The following is a 21,993-nucleotide window of genomic DNA, read 5'->3' as shown; positions in this document are numbered from 1 at the left end:
TCTTCTTTCTTCTTTCTTCTTCTTCTGACGGAGTCTCACTCTGTTGCCCAGGCTGGAGTGCAGTGGTGCAATCTCAGCTCACTGCAGTTCCACCTCCTGGGTTCAAGCAATTCTCCTGCCTCAGCCTCCCAAGTAGCTGGGACTACAGGTGCCTGCCACCCACCCAGCTAATTTTTATGTTTTTCATAGAGGACAGGGTTTTACTGTGTTGGCCAGGCTGGTCTCCAACTCCTGACCTCGGGTGACCCACCTGCCTTGGCTTCCCAAAGAGCTGGATTACAGGTGTGAGCCACCACGCCCAGCTGGGTCTTCTTTAAACACTTTCCCAGTCTTGTGAGGACAGTGCCACTTTGTGGAAACTAGCCCTTGACTACTCCTATCTTTTGTGGATTCTTTATCTACAGCCCTCCCCACTGTGTCACTGACAGACCCCCACTCCTGTCCTCAGCAGGTCCTGTGATATACGCCAAGGTCATGAGTCACCATCTTTGAGTAGAGTCCATGACTAAAGTTTAAAAAGCAAATGCCAAGTAGATTTAGTGAATAAAATACAGTTTTGTCTTCCTTAAATGGCACCTAGAAAAAAAAGCAAACAAGAAATGTTATCAAAGGAGTTACCTTTAAAAATTATTGTACACTGTCTACATTTAACAATTCCTTATGCTTAAAAGTCTTCAGCTTTCTATTTAGGAAAATTCCCCTGAGTTCCCACTGAATTCATTATGTCTGTTCAAATTGCAGCTAAAATGTAGGGCATAATTTTTAAAATTTATATTCCTCTTCTAAATTATACCACATCCACATAGTCAAATGATCTATTTTAATTATATATGTTTTTTAAAATAATAAAGATTCTAATTTAGAAAATAATTGTACAACGTATAAATGAGAGTAGCCTGAATTTTTATCATTGGTACTCTGGCTCCTCCTAGTGGAAGCTTTTTATAATTGCACCTACTCTTCAGAGATTATTATAGCACCAGAATTTTTTAGAGTCCATATAGTTTCCCAAGAGATTTGAGGTGGCTTAATGGACATACACACTATAACAAAGTAAAATGAATAAGTTGAAATGCAGGTTTACAGTGTGTTCACGAAAGGTAATAATGGATTCCATGAGAGGTTTCCTAAAGTTGTTTCATTTTAGATGAAGGCATGACACCAAGTCAAGACAATTCCTGGAGTCAAGACCATGGTTTCCTCACGCAGCTCTGTCGGAGCTATCTTGACCTGGGAAATAATGCTAAAAGAAAATAGCAGAGAGTGCGACTTTCAAACTGTGCTTCACAGGATTTTCGATAAAGTTGAGCAGCAGATATTTGAAGCTGGTACTCAATTTCAGCAGCTTGGAGTGTGGGCAATTTGTGTAGCTGATTAAGAGCAATCCGTATGTTTTAAAAGCACCAAACAGATGGTAGGACTGCTGTCATTTCTGGTGGAAAATTAAGAACCTAATGAAAATGCTAGACTCAAGAGATGACCAGCCTGGTCTTAGTATTCAGTTTATTCACAATCACTTGATACTTCCATTGCTTTGTCAAATAGGCTGTGGTAAGTTATTTTGGGATCGGTCATGGGGGGAAAGAGAAGGAAACTGACAAAGCAACAGATATTTAAAAGAGCAGGGACTGTGTTAGCAACCTGCATTTTCCTATCTCACTTATCATCGTAACAATTCTATCAACCTGCCTCACAAAGCCAAATGGGGTTAGGACTTTGCTGGAAGAAAGATTTCTCCGTTTTCTTCTAGAGGATTTTTAGCTTTAAGTGTCATGCTTAGGTCTGTGATCTTTTTTTTTGTAGAGTGCAAGGCTTAGATTGAGGTACATTTTTTTTTCCATATGAATATCCAATTGTTCCGGCACTATTCACTGAAAAATCTATCCTTTCTCCATTGAATTGCCTTTCCAAACTTGTTGAAAGTCCATTTGCCATACATGTATGAATCTATTTCTTGACTCTATTCTGTTCCAGTCACCTGTATGTCTATCCTTCTCCACTATTTTTCTTCTTTTTTTCTCTTCTTTTCTTTTCTTTTTTTTTTTTTTTTTTTTTGAGACAGGGTCTCACTATGTTGCTCAGACTGGTCTTGAACTCCAGGCCATCTTTCTGCCTCAACCACCTGAGTAGCTGGGACTACATGCATGTACCACCATCCCTGGTATCCCTTATGCCTTGATTACTGTCGATTTTTAGTTAAGTCTTGAAATTAGATAGTGTGGCTCTTCCAACTTTGTTGTTCTTCAAAATTGTTTTAGCCTTTCTAGTTTATTCGCTTTTACATATAAAGTTTAGAATTAGCTTGTTGATTTCTACAAAAAATCCTATAGGGATTTTGATTGGATTGGTATATATCTCTCTACTTATTTAGGTCTTTGATTTCTTTAATCAGAATTTTGTAGTTTTCAGCATGTAGATCTTACATATATAATTTTTTGTGTGTGTGGGTATGTGCGTGCTATTTAAACAGTACTTTGAAAAAAATCCAACCTTCAAGTGTTTATTGATAGTAAATAAAAATAAATTTTTGTATATTGACCTTGTATCCTGTGACTTAGCTAAACGCACTTATTAGTTCTAACAGCTTTGCTGTAAATTATTTGTGAATTTCTATGCAGACAATCATGCAAATACTTTTGTTTTATTTATTTGTTTCCCTTAATTTCTTCTTCTTGCCTTATTGCAGGCTATAACCTTTAGTATGATGTTTAATTTAAAAAAGAAATCCTTGTATTGTTCCTATTCTTAAAGTTAAGGCAACAAGTCTTCCACCATAAAGGATAAGACTAGCTGTTGGTTTGTAGGTAACATTTACCAGGTTGAGAAAGTTCCCTATGTTTTTTTTTTTTTTTAAATAGCTTTGGCAGTTTGTAGTCTTTAGGAAATTTGTCCATTTAATCTAAGCTGCTAAATTTATAGACTTAGAATAGTTTGTGCTGTTTCCTTCTTATTCTTTTTTTTTTTTTTTTTTTTTTTTTTTTTTTTTTTTTGCGACAGAGTTTTGCTCTGTTGCCAGGCTAGAGTGCGGTGGCATGATCTTGGCTCACTGCAACCTCTGACTCCCTGGTTCAAGTGATTCTCCTGTCTCAGCCTCCTGAGTAACTGGAATTACAGGCATGGGCCACTGCACCCAGCTAATTTTTGAGAGATGGGGTTTCACCATGTTGGTCAGGATGGTCTCGATCTCCTGACCTCGTGATCTGCCCGCCTCGGCCTCCCAAAGTGCTGGGATTACAGGCGTGAGCCACCGCGCCCGGCCTCCTTATTATTCTTTAGCGTCTGTAATGATTTCTCCTCTCCCATTGCAGTTATGGATAATCGTCTTCTCACTATATTTCTTGGTCAATGTGGCTAGAGGCTTATCAGTTGTGTTAATTTGGCTGGGCATGATGGCTCACACCTGCAACAGGCATTTTGGGAGGCTGAGGTGGGAGGATCACTTGAAGCCAGGAGTTTAAGACCAGCCTGGGCAACCCACTGAGACTCCTTCTTAATAAATAAATAAAAATAATTTTTTTGAAGGTCAAGTTTTATTTAATAAATTAAAATACATTATTTAATTTTAATTAATTTAAAATTTTAAATTATACTTTAAGTTTTGGGGTACATGTGCAGAACGTGCAGGTTTGTTACATAGGTATACACGTGCCATGGTGGTTTGCTGCGCCCATCAACCCGTCATCTACATTAGGTATTTCTCCTAATGCTATCCGGAACTCCTCTAGCTCGCCCCACAGGCCCCAGTGTGTGATGTTCCCGCCCCTGTGTTTATGTGTCCTCATTGTTCAACTCCCACTTATGAGTGAGAACATGCGGTGTTTGGTTTTCTGTTCTTGTGATAGTTTGCTGAGAATGATGGTTTCCAGCTTCATCTATGTCCCTGCAAAGGACATGAACTCTTCCTTTTTTATGACTGCATAGTATTACATGGTGTATATGTGCAACATTTTCTTTATCCAGTCTATCATTGATAGGCATTTGGGTTGGTTCCAAGTCTTTGCTATTGTGAATAGCGCTGCAACAAACATATATGTGCATGTGTCTTTATAGTAGAATGATTTATAATCCTTTGGGTATATACCCAGTAATGGGATTGCTGGGTAAAATGGTATTTCTGGTTCTAGATCCTTGAGGAATTGCCACACAGTCTTTCATAATGGTTGAACTAATTTACACTCCCACCAACAGTGTAAAAGCATTTCTATCCTCTCCAGCATCTGTTGTTTCCTGACTTTTTAATGATCGCCATTCTAACTGGCGTGAGATGGTATCTTATTGTGGTTTTGATTTGCATTTATCTAATGACCAGCATGATGAGCTTTTTATTTTTTTTCATGTGTTTTTTGGTCACATACATTGTCTTCTTTTGATAAGTGTCTGTTCATATCTTCACCTACTTTTTGATGGTTTTTTTTTTCTTGTAAATTTGTTTAAGTTTCTAGATTCTGGATATTAGCCCTTTGTCAGATGAGTAGATTGCAAAAATTTTCTTTCATTCTGTAGGTTGTCTGTTCACTCTGACGACAGTTTATTTTGGCTGTGCAGAAGCTCTTTAATTAGATCCCATTTATGAATTTTGGCTGTTGATGTTGCTTTTGATGTTTTAGTCATGATGTTTTAGTCATCTTTGCCCATGCCTATGTCCTGAATGGTACTGCCTAGGTTTTTTAAAAAAAAATTTTATTATTATTATACTTTAAGTTCTAGGGTACATGTGCATAACGTGCAGGTTTGTTACATATGTATACTTGTGCCATGTTGGCGTGCTGCACCCATCAACTCCTCAGCACCCATCAACTTGTCATTTACATCAGCTATAACTCCCAGTGCAATCCCTCCCCCCTCCCCCCTCCCCATGATAGGCCCCAGTGTATGATGTTCCCCTTCCTGAGTCCAAGTGATCTCATTGTTCAGTTCCCACCTATGAGTGAGAACATGCAGTGTTTGGTTTTCTGTTCTTGTGATAGTTTGCTGAGAATGATGGTTTCCAGCTGCATCCATGTCCCTACAAAGGACACAAAATCATCCTTTTTTATGGCTGCATAGTATTCCATGGTGTATATGTGCCACATTTTCTTAATCCAGTCTGTCACTGATGGACATTTGGGTTGATTCCAAGTCTTTGCTATTGTGAATAGTGCCGCAATAAACATATGTGTGCATGTGTCTTTATAGCAGCATGATTTATAATCCTTTGGGAATATACCCAGTAATGGGATGGCTGGGTCGTATGGTACATCTAGTTCTAGATCCTTGAGGAATTGCCATACTGTTTTCCATAATGGTTGAACTAGTTTACAATCCCACAGCATTGTAAAAGTGTTCCTATTTCTCCACATCCTCTCCAGCAGCTGTTGTTTCCTGACTTTTTAATGATTGCCATTCTAACTGGTGTGAGATGGTATCTCATTGTGGTTTTGATTTGCATTTCTCTGATGGCCAGTGATGATGAGCATTTTTTCATATGTCTGTTGGCTGTATGAATGCCTTCTTTTGAGAAATGTCTGTTCATATCCTTTGCCCACTTTTTCATGGAGTTGTTTTTTTCTTGTAAATTTGTTTGAGTTCTTTGTAGGTTCTGGATATTAGCCCTTTGTCAGATGAGTAGATTGCAAAAATGTTCTCCCATTCTTTAGGTTGCCTGTTCACTCTGATGGTAGTTTCTTTGGCTGTGCAGAAGCTCTTTAGTTTAATTAGATCCCATTTGTCAATTTTGGCTTTTGTTGCCGTTGCTTTTGATGTTTTAGACATGAAGTCCTTGCCCATGCCTATGTCCTGAATGGTATTACCTAGGTTTTCTTCTAGGGTTTTTATGGTATTAGGTCTAACATTTAAGTCTCTAATCCATCTTGAATTAATTTTTGTATAAGGAGTAAGGAAAGGATCCAGTTTCAGCTTTCTACTTATGGCTAGCCAATTTTCCCAGCACCATTTATTAAATAAGGAATCCTTTCCCCATTTCTTGTTTTTCTGAGGTTTGTCAAAGATCAGATGGCTGTAGATGTGTGGAATTATTTCTGAGGGCTCTGTTCTGTTCCATTGGTCTATATCTCTGTTTTGGTACCAGTACCATGCTGTTTTGGTTACTGTAGCCTTATAGTATAGTTTGAAATCAGGTAGCATGATGCCTCCAGCTTTGTTCTTTTGACTTAGGATTGTCTTGGAGATGCGGGCTCTTTTTTGGTTCCATATGAACTTTAAAGCAGTTTTTTCCAATTCTGTGAAGAAACTCATTGGTAGCTTGATGGGGATGGCATTGAATCTATAAATTACCTTGGGCAGTATGGCCATTTTCACGATATTGATTCTTCCTATCCATGAGCATGGTATGTTCTTCCATTTGTTTGTGTCCTCTTTTATTTCACTGAGCAGTGGTTTGTAGTTCTCCTTGAAGAGGTCCTTTACTAACCCTTGTAAGTTGGATTCCTAGGTATTTCATTCTCTTTGAAGCAATTGTGAATGGAATTTCATTCATGATTTGGCTCTCTGTTTGTCTGTTACTGGTGTATAAGAATGCTTGTGATTTTTGCACATTAATGTTGTATCCTGAGACTTTGCTGAAGTTTCTTATCAGCTTAAGGAGATTTTGGGCTGAGACAATGGGGTTTTCTAAATATACAATCATGTCATCTGCAAACAGGGACAATTTGACTTCTTCTTTTCTTAACTGAATACCCTTTATTTGTTTCTCTTGCCTGATTGCCCTAGCCAGAACTTCCAACACTATGTTGAATAGGAGTGGTGAGAGAGGGCATCCCTGTCTTGTGCCAGTTTTCAAAGGAAATTTTTCCAGTTTTTGCCCATTCAGTATGATATTGGCTGTGGGTCTGTCATAAATAGCTCTTATTATTTTGAGATACGTTCCATCAATACCGAATTTATTGAGCGTTTTTAGCATGAAGGGCTGTTGAATTTTGTCAAAGGCCTTTTGTGCATCTATTGAGATAATCATGTGGTTTTTGTCTTTGGTTCTGTTTATATGCTGGATTACGTTTATTGATTTGCGTATGTTGAACCAGCCTTGCATCCCAGGGATGAAGTCCACTTGATCATGGTGGGTAAGCTTTTTGATGTGCTGCTGGATCTGGTTTGCCATTATTTTATTGAGGATTTTTGCATCGATGTTCATCAGGGATATTGGTCTAAAATTCTCTTTTTTTGTTGTATGTCTGCCAGGCTTTGGTATCAGGATGATGTTGGCGTCATAAAATGAGTTAGGGAGGATTCCCTCTTTTTCTATTGATTGGAATAGTTTCAGAAGGAATGGTACCAGCTCCTTCTTGTACCTCTGGTAGAATTCAGCTGTGAATCCATCTGGTCCTGGACTTTTTTTGGTTGGTAGGCTATTAATTACTGCCTCAATTTCAGAGCCTGCTATTGGTCTATTCAGGAATTCAGCTTCTTCCTGGTTTAGTCTTGGGAGAGTGTAAGTGTCCAGGAAATTATCCATTTCTTCTAGATTTTCTAGTTTATTTGCGTAGAGGTGTTTATAGTATTCTCTGACGGTAGTTTGTATTTCTGTGGGGTCGGTGGTGATATCCCCTTTATCATTTTTTATTGCGTCTATTTGATTCTTCTCTCTTTTCTTCTTTATTAGTCTTGCTAGCAGTCTATCAATTTTCTTGATCTTTTCAAAAAACCAACTCCTGGAATCATTGATTTTTTGTAGGGTTTTTTGTGTCTCTATCTCCTTCAGTTCTGCTCTGATCTTAGTTATTTCTTGCCTTCTGCTAGCTTTTGAATGTGTTTGCTCTTGCTTCTCTAGTTCTTTTAATTGTGATGTTAGAGTGTCAATTTTAGATCTTTCCAGCTTTCTCTTGTGGGCATTTAGTGCTGTAAATTTCCCTCTACACACTGCTTTAAATATGTCCCAGAGATTCTGGTATGTTGTATCTTTGTTCTCATTGGTTTCAAAGAACATCTTTATTTCTGCCTTCATTTCGTTCTGTACCCAGTAGTCATTCAGGAGCAGGTTATTCAGTTTCCATGTAGTTGAGCGGTTTTGATTGATTTTCTTAGTCCTGAGTTCTAGTTTGATTGCACTGTGGTCTGAGAGACAGTTTGTTATAATTTCTGTTCTTGTACATTTGCTGAGGAGTGCTTTACTTCCAATTATGTGGTCTATTTTGGAATAAGTGTGATGTGGTGCTGAGAAGAATGTATATTCTGTTGATTTGGGGTGGAGAGTTCTATAGATGTCTATTAGGTATGCTTGCTGCAGAGTTGAGTTCAATTCCTGGATATCCTTGTTAACTTTCTGTCTCGTTGATCTGTCTAATGTTGACAGTGGAGTGTTGAAGTCTCCCATTATTATTGTATGGGAGTCTAAGTCTCTTTGTAAGTCTCTAAGGACTTGCTTTATGAATCTGGGTGCTCCTGTATTGGGTGCATATATATTTAGGATAGTTAGCTCTTCTTGTTGAATTGATCCCTTTATCATTATGTAATGGCCTTCTTTGTCTCTTTTGATTTTTGATGGTTTAAAGTCTGTTTTATCAGAGACTAGTATTGCAACCCCTGCTTTTTTTTGTTCTACATTTGCTTGGTAGATCTTCCTCCATCCCTTTATTTTGAGCCTATGTATGTCTCTGCATGTGAGATGGGTCTCCTGAACACAGGAGACTGATGGGTCTTGACTCTTTATCCAGTTTACCAGTCTGTGTCTTTTAATTGGAGCATTTAGTCCATTTACATTTAAGGTTAATATTGTTATGTGTGAACTTGATCCTGCCATTATGATATTAACTGGTTATTTTGCTCGTTAGTTGATGCAGTTTCTTCCTAGCCTCGATGGTCTTTACATTTTGGCATGTTTTTGCAATGGCTGGTACCGGTTGTTCCTTTCCATGTTTAGTGCTTCCTTCAGGGTCTCTTGTAAGGCAGGCCTGGTGGTGACAAAATCTCTAAGCATTTGCTTATCTGTAAAGGATTGTATTTCTCCTTCACTTATGAAACTTAGTTTGGCTGGATATGAAATTCTGGGTTTAAAATTCTTTTCTTTCAGAATGTTGAATATTGGCCCCCACTCTCTTCTGGCTTGCAGAGTTTCTGCCGAGAGATCTGCTGTTAGTCTGATGGGCTTCCCTTTGTGGGTAACCCGACCTTTCTCTCTGGCTGCCCTTAAGATTTTTTCCTTCATTTCAACTTTGGTGAATCTGGCAATTATGCATCTTGGAGTTGTTCTTCTCGAGGAGTATCTTTGTGGCGTTCTCTGTATTTTCTGAATTTGAATGTTGGCCTGCCCTACTAGGTTGGGGAAGTTCTCCTGGATGATATCCTGAAGAGTGTTTTCCAACTTGGTTCCATTTTCCCCCTCACTTTCAGGCACCCCAATCAGACGTAGATTTGGTCTTTTTACATAATCCCATACTTCTTGCAGGCTTTGTTCATTTCTTTTTCTTCTTTTTTCTTTAGGTTTCTCTTCTCACTTCATTTCATTCATTTGATCCTCAATCACTGATACTCTTTCTTCCAGTTGGTCGAGTCAGTTACTGAAGCTTGTGCATTTGTCACGTATTTCTCATGTTGTGGTTTTCATCTCTGTCAATTCGTTTATGGCCTTCTCTGCATTAATTATTCTAGTTATCAATTCTTCCACTGTTTTTTCAAGATTTTTAGTTTCTTTGCGCTGGGTACGTAATTCCTCCTTTAGCTCTGAGAAGTTTGATGGACTGGAGCCGCCTTCTCTCATCAAAGTCATTCTCCGTCCAGCTTTGATCTGTTGCTGGCGATGAGCTGCGTTCCTTTGCAGTGGGCGATGCGCTCTTATTTTTTGAATTTCCAGCTTTTCTGCCCTGCTTTTTCCCCATCTTTGTGGTTTTATCTGCCTCTGGTCTTTGATGATGGTGATGTACTGATGGGGTTTTGGTGTGGGTGTCCTTCCTGTTTGTTAGTTTTCCTTCTAACAGTCAGGACCCTCAGCTGTAGGTCTGTTGGAGATTGCCTGAGGTCCGCTCCAGACCCTGCTTGCCTGGGTATCAGCAGCAGAGGCTGCAGAAGATAGAATATTGCTGAACAGCGAGTGTACCTTTCTGATTCTTGCTTTGGAAGCTTCCTCTCAGGGGTGTACTCCACCTTGTGAGGTGTGGGGTGTCAGTCTGCCCCTAGTGGGGGATGTCTCCCAGTTAGGCTACTCAGCGGTCAGGGACCCACTTGAGCAGACAGTCTGTCCGTTCTCAGATCTCAGCCTCCGTGTTGGGAGATCCACTGCTCTCTTCAAAGCTGTCAGACAGTCGTTTGCGTCTGCAGAGGTTTCAGCTGCTTTTTGTTGTTGTTGTTTAGCTGTGCCCTGTCCCTAGAGGTGGAGTCTACAGAGACAGGCAGGACTCCTTGAGCTGCTGTGAGCTCCACCCAGTTCGAGCTTCCCAGCCATTTTGTTTATCTACTTAAGCCTCAGCAATGGTGGGCGCCCCTCCCCCAGCCTAGCTGCTGCCTTGCCGCAAGATCGCAGACTGCTGTGCTAGCAGTGAGGGAGGCTCTGTGGGCATGGGACCCTCCCGGCCAGGTGTGGGATATAATCTCCTGCTGTGCCCGTTTGCTAAGATCCTTGGTAGAGTGCAGTATTGGGGTGGGAGTTACCCGATTTTCCAGGTGTTGTGTGTCTCAGTTCCCGTGGCTAGGAAAAGGGATTCCCTTCCCCCTTGCTCTTCCCAGGTGAGGCGATGCCTCACCGTGCTTCAGCTCTCGCTGGTTGGGCTGCAGCAGCTGACCAGCACCGACTTTCCCGCACTCCCTAGTGAGATGAACCCAGTACCTCAGTTGAAAATGCAGAAATCACCTGTCTTCTGTGTCACTTGTGCTAGGAGTTGGAGACTGGAGCTGTTCCTATTCGGCCATCTTGCCGCCTAGGTTTTTTTCTAGGGTTTTTATGGCTTTAGGTCTTACATTTAAGTCTTTAATCCATCCTGAGTTAATTTTTGTATAAGGTGCAAGGAAGGGGTCCAGTTTCAGTTTTCTGCATATGGCTAGCCTGTTTTCCCAACACCATTTATTAAATAGGGAATTCTTTCCCCATTGCTTGTTTTTGTCAGGTTTGTCAAAGATCAGATGGTTGTAGATGGTGTGGTATTATTTCTGAGACCTCTGTTCTGTTCCATTGGTCTATATGTCTGTTTTGGTACCAGTACCATGCTGTTTTGGTTACTGTAGCCTTGTAGTATAGCTTGAAGTCAGGTAACATGATGCCTCCAGCTTTGTTCTTTTTGCTTAGGATTGTCTTGCCTAAACGGTTTCTTTTTTGGTTCCATATACAATTTAAAGTAGTTTTTTCTAATTCTGTGAAGAAAGTCAGTGGTAGCTTGATGGGGATAACATTGAATCTGTAAATTACTTTGGGCAGTATGGCCATTTTCACGATATGATTCTTCCTATCAATGAGCGTGGAATGTTTTTCCATTTGTTTGTGTCCTCTCTTATTTCCTTGAGCAGTGCTTTGTAGTTCTCCTTGAAAAGGTCCTTCATATCCCTTGTAAGTTGTATTCCTAGGTATTTTATTCTCTTTGTAGCAATTGTGAATGGGAGTTCACTCATGATTTGGCTCTCTGTTTGTCTATTATTGGTGTATAGGAATGCTTGTGGTTTTCGCACATTAATTTTGTATCCTGAGACTTTGCTGAAGTTGCTTAACAGCTTAAGAAGATTTTGGCCGGGCGCGGTGGCTCAAGCCTGTAATCCCAGCACTTTGGGAGGCCGAGACGGGTGGATCACGAGGTCACAAGATCAAGACCATCCTGGCTAACACGGTGAAACCCCATCTCTACTAAAAAAAAAAATACAAAAAACTAGCCGGGCGAGGTGGCGGGCGCCTGTAGTCCCAGCTACTCGGGAGGCTGAGGCAGGAGAATGGTGTGAACCCGGGAGGCGGAGCTTGCAGTGAGCTGAGATCCGGCCACTGCACTCCAGACTGGGTGACAGAACGAGACTCTGTCTCAAAAAAAAAAAAAAAAAAAAAAAAAAAAAAAAAAAAAAGGATAGCTCTTCTTGTTGAATTGATCCTTTTACCATTATGTAATGCCTTTCTTTGTCTTTTTTGATCTTTGTTGGTTTAAAGTCTGTTTTATCAGAGACTAGAATTGCAAACCCCCACCCCCCGCTTTTTATTTTGCTTTCCATTTGCTTGGTAAATATTCCCTTATCCCTTTATTTTGAGCCTATGTGTGTCTTTGCACATGAGATGGGTCTCCTGAATACAGCACACTGATGATGGGTCTTGACTCTTTATCCATTTTGCTAGTCTGTGTCTTTTTTTTTTTTTGAGACGGAGTTTTGCTCTTGTCTCCCAGCCCATAGCCCTCACCTTCTCTCACCTGAGTACTTTGTACTTGTTGGGTCTCTGCCTATGGGGCTCTTCCCCGCTGCTTACTTGCCTTTCTTCTTCTTTTTCTTTTTTTTTTTTTTGATGGAGTCTCACTCTGTCACCAGGCTGGAGTACAGTGGTGTAATCTTGGCTCACTGCAACCTCTGCCTCCCGGGTTCAAGTGATTCTCCTGCCTCAGTCTCCTGAGTAGCTGGGATTACAGGCGCCTGCAACCACACCCAGCTAATTTTTGGTATTTTTAGTAGAGACAGGGTTTCGCCGTGTTGCCCAGGTTGGTCTCAAATTCCTGACCTCAGGTGATTCACCCACCTCGGCCTCCCAAAGTGCTGGGATTACAGGCATGAGCCACTGTGCCCAGCCCAGTCTGTGTCTTTTAATTGGGGCATTTAGCCCGTTTACATTTAAGGTTAATGTTGTTATGTGTGAATTTGATCCTGTCATTATGATCAGCTAGCTGGTTATTTTCCCATTAATTTATGCAGTTTCTTCATAGTGTTGATGGTCTTTACAATTTGGAATGTTTTTGCAGTGGCTGGTACCAGTTTTTCCTTTCCATATTTAGTGCTTCCTTCAGGAGCTCTTGTGAGGCAGGCCTGATGGTGACAAAATCTTTCAGTATTTGCTTGTCTGTAAAGGATTTTATTTCTCCTTCACTTATGAAGCTTAGTTTGGCTGGATATGAGATTCTGGGTTAAAATTCTTTAAGAATGTTGAATATTGGCCCCCACTTTCTTCTGGCTTGTAGGGTTTCTGTAGACATCCACTGTTAGTCTGATGGGCTTCCCTTTGTGGGTAATTCTTTCTGGCTGCCCGTTACATTTTTTCCTTCATTTCAACCTTGATGAATCTGATGATTATGTGTCTTGGGGTTGCCCTTCTTGAGGAGTATCTTTGTGGTGTTCTCTGTATTTCTTTAATTTGAATGTTGGCCTCTCTTGCTTGGTTGGGGAAGTTCTCCTAGATAATATCCTGAAGAGCGTTTTCCAACTTGGTTCCATTCTCCCTGTCACTTTCAGATAACACAAATCAAACTAAGTTGGCCTTTTCACATAGTCCCATATTTTTTGGAGGCTTTGTTCTTTTTCATTCTTTTTTCTCTAATCTTGTCTTCATGCTTTATTTCATTAAGTTGATCTTCAATCTCTGATATCCTTTCTTCTGCTTGATTGATTCGGCTATTGATACTTGTGTATGTTTCACGAAGTTTTTGTGCTGTGTTTTTCAGCTCCATTAGGTTACTTATGTTCTTCTCTAAACTGGTTATTCTAGTTAGCAATTCCTCTAACCTTTTTTCAAGGTTCTTAGCTTCCTTGCATTGGGTTAGAACATGCTCCTTTAGCTTGGAGGAGTTTGTTATTACCCACCTTCTGAATCCTATTTCTGTCAATTCATCAAACTCATTCTCCGTCCAGCTTTGTTCCCTTGCTGGTGAGGAGTTGTGATCCTTTGGAGAAGAAGTGTTCTTGTGTTTGGAATTTTCAGCCTTTTGCGCTGGTTTTTCCTCATCTTGGTGGATTTATCTACCTTTGGCTTTGAAGCAGGTGACCTTTGGATGGGGTTTTTTTGTGGATGTGTTTCTGTTGCTGTTGATGCTATTCCTTTCTGTTTGTTCGTTTTCCTTCTAACAGTCAGGCCCCTCTGCTGCAGGTCTGCTGGAGATTGCTGGAGGTCAACTCCAGACCCTGTTTGCCTGGGTATCACCAGCAGAGGCTGCAGAACAGCAAAGATTGTTGCCCGTTCCTTCTTCTGGAAGCTTCCTCCCAGAGGGGCACCTGCCAGATGCTAGCTGGAGCTCTCTAATACAAGGTGTCTGTCGACCCCTGCTGGGAGGTGTCTCCCAGTCAGGAGTCATGGGGGTCAGGGATGACCCACTTGAGGAGGTAGTCTGTCCTTTAGCAAAGCTCGAACGCTGTGCTGGGAGATCCACTGCTAACTTCAGAGCTGGCAGGCAGGAAGTCTGCTGAAGTTGCGCCCACAGCCACTCCTTCCCCCAGGTGCTCTGTCCCAGGGAGATGAGAGTTTTGTCTATAAGCCCCTGACTGGGGCTGCTGCGTTTCTTTCAGAGATGCCCTGCCCAGTGAGGAGGACTCTAGAGAGGCAGTCTGGCTACAGTGGCTTTGCAGAGCTGTGGTGGGCTCCGTCCATTCCAAACTTCCCAGTGGCTTTGTTTACACTGTGAGGGGAAAACCACCTAATCAAGCCTCAGTAATGGTGGACAGCCCTCCCCCCACCAAGCTCTAGTGTCCCAGGTTGACTTCAGACTGCTGTGCTGGCAGCAAGAATTTCAAGCCAGTGGATCTTAGCTTGCTGGGCTCCGTGGGGGTGGGATCTGCTGAACTAGACCACTTGGCTTCCTGACTTCAGCCCCTTTTCCTTTGGAGTGAACAGTTGTGTCTTGGTGGCGTTCCAGGCTCCACTGGAGTATGAAAGAAAACTGCAGCTAGTTCAGTGTCTGCCCAAACAGCTGCCCAGTTTTGTGCTTGAAACCCAGGGCCCTGGTGGTGTAGGCACCCAAGGGAATCTCCTGGTCTGTGGGTTGCAAAGACCGTGGGAAAAGCGTAGTATCTGGACCAGAATGCACCATTCCTCACAGCAGAGTCCCTCATGGCTTCCCTTGGCTAGGGGAGGGAGTTCCCTGACCCCTTATGCTTCCGGAGTGAGGCGGCACCCCACCCTGCTTCTGCTTGCCCTCCGTGGGCTGCACCCACTGTCAAACCAGTCCCAGTGAGATGAGCTGGGTTCCTCAGATAGAAATGCAGACATCACCTGCCTTCTGCATTGATCTCATTCATAGCTGCAGACTGGAGCTGTTCCTATTTGGCCATCTTGCGAGCCACCCAATAAATAAAATTTAAAAGAAAAAAAAAAGTTTCTTTTTAAGTCTGAATAATTAATATTCCATTAATTATTGTACATGTATGTACATGCCAGATTTTGTTTACCCATTCATCCACCAATCGACACTTTGGTTGTTTCTACCTTTTGGCTCTTTTGAATAATGCTGCTATGAACATGAATGTATAAATATCTTTTTGAGTACCAGTTTTCAGTTCTTTTGGGTATATACCCAGAAGTGGCATTGCTGGGTCATATGGTAATTCTATACTTGATTTTTTGAGGAATCACCATACAATTTCCACAGTGGCTACCTATTTTATATCTCATTTAGCAATACATAGAGTTCCAAATTCTCTACATCTTCACCAACACTTGTTATTTTTTCACATACAATAGCCATCCAAATGGGTGTGAAGTGGAATCTTGTGGTTTCATTCTGCATTTTCCTAATGATGAGTGACGTTGAGCATCTTTCCATGCACTATTGGCTATTTGCATATTTTCTTCAGAGAAATGTCTATCAAGTCCTTAAACATTTGTTAATTGGGGTTTTTGTTGCTGTTGAGTTCTTTGGATAGTTTTGGTTTTTCTCTATTATGTTCTTAATTTCATTGAGTTTATGCTTCATCTTTATTATGTCTTCTACTTCAGATACATCATACAATTTTTTTTTTTTTTTTTTTTTTTTTTTTTTTTTTTGAGACAGTTTCACTCTTGTCGCTCAGCTGGAGTGCAATGGCACAATCTCGGCTCACTGAAACCTCCACCTCCTGGGTTCAGGCGATTCTCCTGCGTTAGCCTCCCAAGTAGCTGGAATTACAGGTGCTTGCCACCATGCCCAGCTAATTTTTGTATTTTTAGTAGAGACGGGGTTTCACCGTGTTGGCTAGGCTGGTCATTATACAAATTTTGATATATTGAATTTGGGTTTTCGTTCCATTAGAAATACTTTAAAATTTCCCTTTTGTCTTCATTTTTTCCCACATGGGTTATTTGAAGGTGCACTGTTTGTCTGCTACATATTTGGAGATTTTCTAAATATTTTTGTTATTATCCCAGTTTAATTCAGCTGTGGCATAATACATGCTTTATATGATTTTTTTTAAAGTTTGTTAAAAATTTATGGCCCAGAATATAATCTATTTTGGTGAATGTTTCATGTGTATTTGAAAAGGATGAATATATTCTGCCTTTTGATAGTGTTCAATTAAGTTGAGTATAATTAGGCCACATAAGTCAAATAGGTCTTCTCTACCCTCACAGGTTTTATATTGACTTGTTCTGCTGACTGAGAAAGGAGCATTGAAATCTCCAACTGTAATTCTGAATCTGTCAACTACTTGTAGTTTTATCAATTTTTGCTTCATGTCTTTTGAAGCTCTGTTGTTAGGTGCATGCACATTTAAGATTACTGTCGTATTAGTGAATTGACTCCTTTATTATTATATAATGCTTAGCTTTTTCCTGGAAATATTTCTTGTTCTGAAGTCTACTTTGTCTGATAGCAATAGAACCACTTCAGCTTTCTTTTGATTAGTGTTTTCACGATACTTCTTTTTCCATCCTTTTAACTCATCCTTATATTTAAAGTGGGTTTGTTGTAGACAGCATATAGTTAGGTCTTTAAAAAAATACAGCCGGGTGTGGTGGCTCAAGCCTGTAATCCCAGCATTTTGGGAGGCTGAGGTGGGTGGATCATGAGGTCAGGAGTTCGAGACCAGCCTGGCCAACATGGTGAATCCCTGTCTCTACTAAAAATACAAAAATTAGCTTGGCATGGTGGTAACGTGCCTGTAATCCCAGCTACTGGGATTCAGGAGAATGGCTTGAACCCAGGAGGCAGAGGTTGCAGTGAGCTGAGATCATGCCACCATAATACAGCCTGGGTGACAGAGCAAGACTCCATCTCAAAAAAACAAAAACAAAACAAAACAAAATCAACAAAACAATATGACAACTTTCTTTCAATTTGTAAGTTTAAACTGTTTATAGTTAATGTAATTGTTAATACAGTTGGATTAAATTCACCATCTTGGCCAGGTGTGGCAGCTCACACCTACAATCCCAGCACTTGGGAGGCTGAGGTGGGCAGATCACTTGAGCCCAGTTCAAGACCAGCCTAGACAACATGGTGAAACCCCATTTCTACCAAAAAAAAAAAAAAAAAAAGAAAGCTGGACATGTTGGCACATGCTTGTAGCTACTTGAGAGGCTGAGGTGGGAGAATCACCAGAGACCAGGGAGGTCGAGGTTGCAGTGAGCTGTGATCATGCCACTGACTCCAGCCTGAGCAACAGAGCGAGACCCTGTCTTAAAAACAAAACAAAACAAAACAAAAAAACAAACAAAAAAACCATCCTGCTAATTGTTTTCTGTAGATATTTAAAGCCAGTGCTCATCTTATAATGATTTGTGCTTATAGTGATTTCTAGCAAATTAAAATGATACTAAGAACATAAGCCATTTGGGCCATCTTCTAGTTGGTGGGAAGCCAAAAGCCTGCTTGGTTATTAGAAATAAATAAGTAACATGCTACTATATACTTAAGCCAAAACATTAGTAAATCTTTTCAGACTGTGAGAAGACAGCAAGGAGTCTAAAGACCTGGGGCTCTCACCCAGCTCTATCCCTTGCTAGCTATAGAGATTTGGGCAGTTGCCTAATCTTCCTGAGACTCAGTTAAATAGGCAAAATCATACCATCTACAAGCAATCAGAGGAACTCTCTCTAAATCTTGGGCACAGTTGGGGAAAAAAATCTCTCCATTTGGGGAAAGTCCAGAGAAAAAGGAATTTCTGAATCTGGATGACAAAGGATGACAAATGGAATTTCTGAATCTGTTTGATGACTTGTCACAGTAAGCTTGGGAGTATTTTTGTAGACAGGGAGAATAATCACAATATATGCACAGACCAGTGACTGCTGCAAGCATGCAAATGAGAAACTAGGGACTTCAATTAATGCAGAAGGTTGGAGAAGAGGATTTAATTCAATGGGGCTTGAAGACCAGTGGGATGTAGGGAATAGAAGAGGTCTAAGACCACTCCCAAGTTTCAGATTTGGGAAGCTAGGTAAACAGTGGTTACTTTCACTGAGGTATGAAATATAAGAGGACAAGTTGGAGGGGGCTGGTTTTTAAATAGAAGGTAATATTAGTTTTACTGTCAGTTGATTTAGAGGTGTCTATACAACCAAGGCGGAGATGCCAGTAGGTCGTCTGATGGGTGTATTTGGAGTTCAGGAGTAGTCTGCACTACAGTCTTGGAAGTCATCAGTGTACAGGTGGAGGCTGGGCCATTGTACACTGACAGTCGGACCTTGACCTCTGTCTTCTCTGAGCTTCCCCAGGACTTCGTGCGTCTTCTGTGGATTCACAGAAGCTGCCCTGCTGCGTGTTCCAGTTATGGATCCACCATCCCTTGCACCTGAAACTCAAGGGTTGTTGTATTGATCTAGGCCTTGCACAAAGCAACCACGCAGCAAATTTCAACTGTGACTACAGTGTCACAACAAAAATAACGGGTTCCTTCTATCACATCCTGACCTACTCTTAACACTCTTATGCAGCTTGTAAGCTGAGTTACAAATTCTAGGCAACACGTCATCTATACACAAGGACTTTCCCTCTCCCTGGTAATGTAAGTCACTCATGGAAAAAGCCCTAATTTGAGAAAGCTTGTTTGAGAGCTGGTGACACGCGAGGCAAATCTCCTGTTCTGTTGTCATCAACGAATATTCACCCTTCACATTTCATTTTAAAGAATTTAAGCAATTTGTTAAATTAAACCAGCTGCCCACTAGTGACTCCGTTTTGAAGCCCGAGGAGATAGAAAGAGAATGAACCTGTTGTTTCCCCACTGCTTGACAAGAAATCCACTGTAATTCATGAAGCCGCTCAACTCCAGGATGTTTAGCATCCAGTTCACAGACTAGAAATACAACTTTGTGGCCATAACAACATCTGCAGATCTTGTGGTCTTGGGTGGTTTTTATTTGTTCTTTCTTGGATTATGTTTCTATCTGCATAGATGACTGAAAATTCCTTTTATATCTGGCTCTACTTACTTCAGAGTCTCTGTGAGAACCAAATAAGACGCTAACCTAGTACAATGAGCTATAAACGTATAAAATATTACTTGCAACTGTTCTTCAAAAAGACAGTTCCTAGCTGGGCATGTTGGCTCACACCTGTAATCCCAGCACTTTGGGAGGCAGAGGCAGGCAGATCGCTTGAGCCTGAGCTTGAGACCAGCCTGGGAAACATAGTGAGACCCCCATCTCTACAAAAAATAGAAAAGTTAGGTGGGCATGGTGTCGTGAGTGCACCTGTAGTCCCAGCTCTCAGGAGGCCGAGATGGGAAGCTCACCAGAGCCTGGGAAGGTCGAGACTACAGTGAGCCATGATTGCACAAGTGCACTTCAACCTGGGTGACAGATTGAGACCCTCTCCCAAAATTAAACAAAAAAAATGACAGTTCCCTTAAAATATCTAGAGGAATGGCCGGGCACAGTAGTTCACGTCTGTAATCCCAGTACTTTGGGAGGCCAAGACAGATCACTTGAGGTCAGGAGTTCAAGACCAGCCTGGCCAACATGGTGAAACCCGTCTCCACTAAAAATACAAAAATTACCAGGCATGGTGGGAGGCACCTATAATCCCAGCTACTTGAGTGGCTGAAGGTGGAGCATTGCTTGACCCTGGGAGGAGGAAGTTTCAGTCAGTCAAGATTGCGCCACTGCACCAGCCTGGATGACAGTGAGACTCTGTCTCAAAAAACAAAACAAAAATCTAGAGGGATCAAACTGCGTTTCAGTTGATCAGACAATGGACTGCTGGGCTGTCCAAAGGTGAGACAGGCCACTGACAGCATGAGAACCACTGCCCAGATACTGAATAACCAGCCCCTAAGACAATGTGGGGATTAACAGTCTAGAAAATTTAGCCCTAGTCCCACTCTCATAAATCGCATTCATTGGAAGAAAAACCCAAAAGTATACTTACTGGAAAACCTAAGAATAAAAATTTAATCAGTCTGGGCCAGTGGCTTATGCCTGTAATCCCAATACTTTGGGAGGCCAAGGCGGGTGGATCACCTGAGGTCAGGAGTTCGAGACCAGCCTGGTCAACATGGTGAAACCCTATCTCTACTAAAAATACAAAATTAGTTGGGTGTGGTGGTGCGCACTTGTAATCGCAGCTACTTGGGAGGCTGAGGCAGGAGAATTGCTTGAACCTGGGAGGTGGAGGTTGCAGTGAGCCGAGATCGCGCCATTGCACTCCAGCCTGGGCAACAAGAGCGAAACTCAAAAAAAAAAAAAAAAAAAATTAAACTCAGGGGCTACCAACCACACTGCCTTCTTGCAAAGTCCAACTTTAACCCGCAAACTATCCTACTAAACAAGAATAGCACTTTTGTTAATACTACAGTTGACAGACTGAAAACGCAGATACCAAGATTGAGTTGTAAACATAAAATAGACCACAGATTGCTGAATGAGCTACAAACGACCATGCCAAGCACCACCTCTTTTTTGTTGAACTCATGTTTGAGGATCTGTTTCCTGAGATCACTCCTGGTTCCAGGTCCTCTCTGTCAGGAAGACAGACACGAATGCGGGATATCTAAACAGAAGGATTTAATACAGGGGACTACACGGTTGTTCAAATTCTAAACCAATGAAGAAGTGAAGGAAGCAGCCACCATCCCTAGGGCCCTGGGGTCAAAAAGAGGAGGGCACTGCCACAACTCAGGAGCTCAGAGGAAGGACGCCGGCAAGGCTGGATCCAAGCTTCTGAGAGGGGAATGCAGACTTGGAGGAGCGGGATCCCAGGGGGCAGAGGGACTGCTGAGGGTACAGTCCAGCAAGGGCTAGGATGACCCGGCTGGCAAGACACTGACAAGCCCCGATGCCACTGGTACCTCTGACAGGTCACAGTGAGGTTGGAGCCGGGGGTCCCGCAGGAAGCTGGAGGCTAGAGCTGGTGGTCTGATGTTGCTCCAGGGAGGCTGATGAGAACGGAAAAATGGCAAGCAAGCCACTTCCTCCGCCCTCCCAACTTCTAGCTCCTTCACCAGCAGATTTTCGCAGGAAGAGGAAGAGGGTTTGGCGAATCTAGTTGGGAGTCCCAGCCCCAGCATCACAGAGCAGAGCACAGAGGGGCAGGCTGGGAGGTGAGGGTCATAAATCACCGGCAGTCGTGATCAACTGTGGCTGATAAAGGCACATACACGAACTGAAACTCTTTTCTAGAGGACACGACAATCCACAGTTTGCTACAGTTCAGTGGCACTAAAGTCCCTGCACACTGCGGTGCTGCCATTGCCACTGTCCACCTTCCTCAGCTGAAACTCTGTACCCAGAAACAATGCCTCATCGCCTCTCCTGCCTGCCTGGGAACCACCGTTCTACGTTGTCTCTACGAATCTGGGTGCTCCATACACCTCATGTAAGTGGCATCAGGCAGTATCAGTCCTTCTGTGACTGCTTATTGCACTCGGCGTAACGTCAAGGTTCATCCACGCAGCACATGTGATAGGATTTCCTTCCTTTTTAAGGATGAATATCCCATTGTTTGTATAACACACATTTTGTTTATCCATTATTTTCCTGCTGGACATTGGGGCTGTCTCCACCTTTTGGCTCTTGTGGACAGTCCTGCTGTGGGCACTGGTGTACAAGTACCTGTTTGAGTTTCTGCTTTTGATCTTTTGGATATAAACCTAGAAGTCAAATTGCTGGATCATATGGTAGCTCTATGTTCAGCCCTTTGAGAAACCATCAAACTCTTTTCCCCAGTGGAGGACCAGCCTTTCCCTGTCTGAACACTCAAAAGGATT

At 41.8% G+C, this 21,993-nt stretch overlaps 1 long non-coding RNA gene across 1 annotated transcript in view; it reads left to right on the top strand.

The window, feature by feature from the left end:
* Window positions 1-21,993, top strand: part of LOC139360067 (uncharacterized) — a 32,103-nt gene that overhangs the window by 6,598 nt on the left and 3,512 nt on the right. The gene's annotated exons all lie outside the window — the stretch shown is intronic.

The sequence above is a fragment of the Macaca nemestrina genome, chromosome 19, assembly GCF_043159975.1.
Source record: "Macaca nemestrina isolate mMacNem1 chromosome 19, mMacNem.hap1, whole genome shotgun sequence".
NCBI classification, from domain to species: Eukaryota; Metazoa; Chordata; class Mammalia; order Primates; family Cercopithecidae; genus Macaca; species Macaca nemestrina.
The sequence above is the reverse complement of the archived record's forward strand: the minus strand, read 5'-3'. Positions and strand labels throughout refer to the sequence as shown.